The sequence below is a fragment of the Schistocerca nitens genome, chromosome 7 (genome assembly GCF_023898315.1).
Source record: "Schistocerca nitens isolate TAMUIC-IGC-003100 chromosome 7, iqSchNite1.1, whole genome shotgun sequence".
NCBI lineage: Eukaryota > Metazoa > Arthropoda > Insecta > Orthoptera > Acrididae > Schistocerca > Schistocerca nitens.
Window position 1 is genome coordinate 307,960,472 of NC_064620.1, and position 5,000 is coordinate 307,965,471.

The 5,000-nt window shown below is 55.0% G+C and overlaps 1 non-coding gene across 1 annotated transcript in view; it reads right to left on the minus strand.

Annotated features, from left to right (window-relative positions):
- Nucleotides 1-1,347, minus strand: part of LOC126197302 (small subunit ribosomal RNA) — a 1,908-nt gene extending 561 nt beyond the window's left edge. Inside the window, exon 1 of the ribosomal RNA XR_007539673.1 lies at nucleotides 1-1,347. This exon is cut by the window's left edge and continues 561 nt beyond it. This is a non-coding gene — a ribosomal RNA (small subunit ribosomal RNA).
- Nucleotides 1,348-5,000: the final 3,653 nt, after the last annotated feature.

The window sequence follows — 5,000 nt, forward strand, 5'->3', positions numbered from 1 at the left end:
AAGAGCTATCAATCTGTCAATCCTTCCGGTGTCCGGGCCTGGTGAGGTTTCCCGTGTTGAGTCAAATTAAGCCGCAGGCTCCACTCCTGGTGGTGCCCTTCCGTCAATTCCTTTAAGTTTCAGCTTTGCAACCATACTTCCCCCGGAACCCAAAAGCTTTGGTTTCCCGGAGGCTGCCCGCCGAGTCATCGGAGGAACTGCGGCGGATCGCTGGCTGGCATCGTTTATGGTTAGAACTAGGGCGGTATCTGATCGCCTTCGAACCTCTAACTTTCGTTCTTGATTAATGAAAACATACTTGGCAAATGCTTTCGCTTCTGTTCGTCTTGCGACGATCCAAGAATTTCACCTCTAACGTCGCAATACGAATGCCCCCGCCTGTCCCTATTAATCATTACCTCGGGTTCCGAAAACCAACAAAATAGAACCGAGGTCCTATTCCATTATTCCATGCACACAGTATTCAGGCGGGCTTGCCTGCTTTAAGCACTCTAATTTGTTCAAAGTAAACGTGCCGGCCCACCGAGACACTCAATAAAGAGCACCCTGGTAGGATTTCAACGGGGTCCGCCTCGGGACGCACGAGCACGCACGAGGCGGTCGCACGCCTTCGGCTCGCCCCACCGGCAGGACGTCCCACGATACATGCCAGTTAAACACCGACGGGCGGTGAACCAACAGCGTGGGACACAAATCCAACTACGAGCTTTTTAACCGCAACAACTTTAATATACGCTATTGGAGCTGGAATTACCGCGGCTGCTGGCACCAGACTTGCCCTCCAATAGATACTCGTTAAAGGATTTAAAGTGTACTCATTCCGATTACGGGGCCTCGGATGAGTCCCGTATCGTTATTTTTCGTCACTACCTCCCCGTGCCGGGAGTGGGTAATTTGCGCGCCTGCTGCCTTCCTTGGATGTGGTAGCCGTTTCTCAGGCTCCCTCTCCGGAATCGAACCCTGATTCCCCGTTACCCGTTACAACCATGGTAGGCGCAGAACCTACCATCGACAGTTGATAAGGCAGACATTTGAAAGATGCGTCGCCGGTACGAAGACCGTGCGATCAGCCCAAAGTTATTCAGAGTCACCAAGGCAAACGGACCGGACGAGCCGACCGATTGGTTTTGATCTAATAAAGCGTCCCTTCCATCTCTGGTCGGGACTCTGTTTGCATGTATTAGCTCTAGAATTACCACAGTTATCCAAGTAACGTGGGTACGATCTAAGGAACCATAACTGATTTAATGAGCCATTCGCGGTTTCACCTTAATGCGGCTTGTACTGAGACATGCATGGCTTAATCTTTGAGACAAGCATATGACTACTGGCAGGATCAACCAGGGAGCTGCGTCAACTAGAGCTGAGCAGCCGGCCGCCCGGAGTGTGTCCCGGGGGCCCGCGCGAACACGCAAGCGTCCGCTCAATTATTCTGCAAACAGGAGGAGGCTGGGCTCCCCTGCACGATACACCTCGAAACCCTCTCAGGTCCCGGCGGCGCGCAGCGCCGTCCTAAGTACTTGGTCGGGTTCGAGAGAGGCGCAATCGCCCGGAGATAGGCGAGTAGAGACGCTTTCAGTGCGACCACCCGTGCTCCCAACTGAGCTTGCCGCTGCCGACAGAGGCCCGGGAGCGTGCTGTCGTGGTGTTGCCGGCGGGAGACAACACGCGGCCACAAACAGTGACCGGGCAGCTCCAACGCCAGCGCCACAGAGGGGCAGAGCCCCACTTGGGTGCCAAAGCGAACTCTCCCAGCACAGCGCACGCGCCAACACATCCGCACAGCTGCGATACAAACCACCTGCGAGAACCGCGGGGGCGACCGAGCAGCAGACGGCGTCGCGGCGCCGAGTGCCGGGCGGCGGCGCATCCTCAACGCACACAGTCCTCAATCGGACCAGCACACTGCAGATGTCCACCGCGCTTCGCACCGGGCCCGGGAGGACCCACTTTGGCCGCACGGCGCCGCGCGCTGGGTGCGCCGGCACGCAGATGCGCCGCCTGCCGCCTCCGTCAGCCGGCGCGCCTGCCACTGGGCGCCCCCACCAGCCGGCTGCCGCGCGTGCGCCCACGCAGCGCGCGGCCAGCACGCCGGGCGCCCCCCCCTCACCGGCCGGGGACGGTCCCACCCAGCCACCGCCGCGTATCGCTTCATACCCACATGCCCACTCACGTTCGTGGGTATGACGGGTGTCGCTGAAGCAACCGGTTAATACCTGTACCGATCGTCGATATCAACGATTCACCTCCAGCGCGAACAACCGCGCAACAACGGATTTCCAGTTCATTTGCGTAACTTGGGCAGCAAACGTAGACATCCATCTACATTTGCGACTTCTACGAGTCTTGCATGCCTGGATGTTGTGTGTCACGACGCACTCCATCAGCATACATACACGCTGCGACGTGTGCACGAAAGAACACGTGGAAGGTGGCCAGCGTACGTATGCGAATGCCATTGCACAGCTGCGAAGCGCATTCAACACGCGAACTCCTGACCGACGAGCTAGAGGTGACAGGAGGGGAGGGGGGGGGGGGGGCGGGGGCGATATACGTCCTATTGCAGTACACAATACAGTGGATAGCGGGACCATGTGGAAAGTAAGCAACACTCGCAAGATGTGAGGGTACGCACCGTAAAATGAATCAATACGCAGAACACCACAGTGTGCGCGAAGTGAACTATGTTGAGATGGTTGCAATTAGGCAACGCTACACGAATTCCTAGATTCATATAACTAACAATTACAGGGCAGGTTAAGGCGCAACGTGGGTTAGGTTAGGGCGCAACGTGGGTTAGGTTAGGGCGCAACGTGGGTTAGGTTTGGGCGCAACGTGGGTTAGGTTAGGGCGCAACGTGGGTTAGGTTAGGGCGCAACGTGGGTTAGGTTAGGGCCCAACGTAGGTTAGGTTAGGGCGCAACGTAGGTTAGGTTAGGGCGCAACGTAGGTTAGGTTAGGGCGCAACGTAGGTTAGGTTAGGGCGCAACGTAGGTTAGGTTAGGGCGCAACGTAGGTTAGGTTAGGGCGCAACGTAGGTTAGGTTAGGGCGCAACGTGGGTTAGGTTAGGGCGCAACGTGGGTTAGGTTAAGGCGCAACGTGGGTTAGGTTAGGGCGCAACGTGGGTTAGGTTAGGGCGCAACTTGGGTTAGGTTAAGGCGCAACTTGGGTTAGGTTAAGGCGCAACTTGGGTTAGGTTAAGGCGCAACTTGGGTTAGGTTAAGGCGCAACTTGGGTTAGGTTAAGGCGCAACTTGGGTTAGGTTAAGGCGCAACTTGGGTTAGGTTAAGGCGCAACTTGGGTTAGGTTAAGGCGCAACTTGGGTTAGGTTAAGGCGCAACTTGGGTTAGGTTAAGGCAGAAGTTGGGTTAGGTTAAGGCAGAAGTTGGGTTAGGTTAAGGCAGAAGTTGGGTTAGGTTAAGGCAGAAGTTGGGTTAGGTTAAGGCGCAACTTGGGTTAGGTTAAGGCGCAACTTGGGTTAGGTTAAGGCGCAACTTAGGTTAGGTTAAGGCGCAACTTGGGTTAGGTTAAGGCGCAACTTGGGTTAGGTTAAGGCGCAACTTGGGTTAGGTTAAGGCGCAACTTGGGTTAGGTTAAGGCAGAAGTTGGGTTAGGTTAAGGCAGAAGTTGGGTTAGGTTAAGGCAGAAGTTGGGTTAGGTTAAGGCAGAAGTTGGGTTAGGTTAAGGCAGAAGTTGGGTTAGGTTAAGGCAGAAGTTGGGTTAGGTTAAGGCAGAAGTTGGGTTAGGTTAAGGCAGAAGTTGGGTTAGGTTAAGGCAGAAGTTGGGTTAAGGGATGGTGTGTGTGGGGGGGGGGTGGGGTGGCGAGGTTCGTTGATAGTGATGGTAGTAAGTGGACGCCTGAGGCACTATCAGATATGTCACGTCAGTTGCACTTGTGGCTCATGGCAGGTGGCGCGCCCGTTCTGTGTTTGTGGCAAAGGAGTGGCACACCTGTGTCTTTCATTCCTGCCATTGTTTATGTGCTGTGAGATGCGGCAGTGTGGTGCTGTTGGGTGCACCCCTGTGTAGGACATGTGTGGGTGTTGGTGGCGTATCTGAGCAATGGTGGTTGTAGGAAGAGTGGGATATTCAGTTTTCTGGTTCGACGTCCCGGTCTGGTTATCATAGTGTGGATGGTGTACTGTGGCCGAGAGGATGCACTGGATGTTGTTCCATGCTGGTACTTAGATGTTGTGTCTGCGTCTGTTACAGGCATAGACTAGTGGGTGATGGAGTGTGTGGGTGACGTGTGGTTGACATTGTGTGCACAGACGTTCAGCATGTATAGGGACAGTTGTATGTGTTATCTATATTCCGATGACTGCGCGTATTACTAAGCACCGCCGCGTATAAGCTTAATGTATGTATAGTCAATGCCTGTTCTATCTCTGTACAGTAGTAGCGGTGCGACTGCACTAGCTAGCTACACCTCGCGGCATCGTCCCCCGGTGTATGGCATATGATTATAAACATTCTGTCTATTAGTCAAAACCGGTGGTGTGACTACGTCACATGTTTGAGGTGGGGGGACGCAACACCGTGCCGGTGGGTCAGGGCTGCGAAACACTTTCCCCACACTGGGGGCTCGGACCCTCATTACTCGTCCCAGTAATATATTGCGGAGCGCACATAGCCATTGCCCAGAGTCTTTGCGACTGCGAGTGCAACGCCCACGGGGACCGACGTGGATGGGGCGGCCCATAGCTGATCGCTCAGCATCGGAATCCGTACAGTGAGCGACGCGGTCGCGCACAGACTTAGAGCACGTTTAGGGACAGCGGGAATGTCGAATATTGGATAAAACTCTTCATGAAACGCAAGATATAGGTGTGGATTGCAACTTACGAGTGCGGGAAACGTCCGCCGTTCATCCGCTGGACTTGCGATTTTGGTGGGTGGGGTGGGGCACGTACGGGTGCGGGTGGCGTGATTGTCGGTCGACGACTTCGTGGTGGACAGAGGATGCCGTCTTTGTGGGTGGCGTCGGACAATGTGTACTG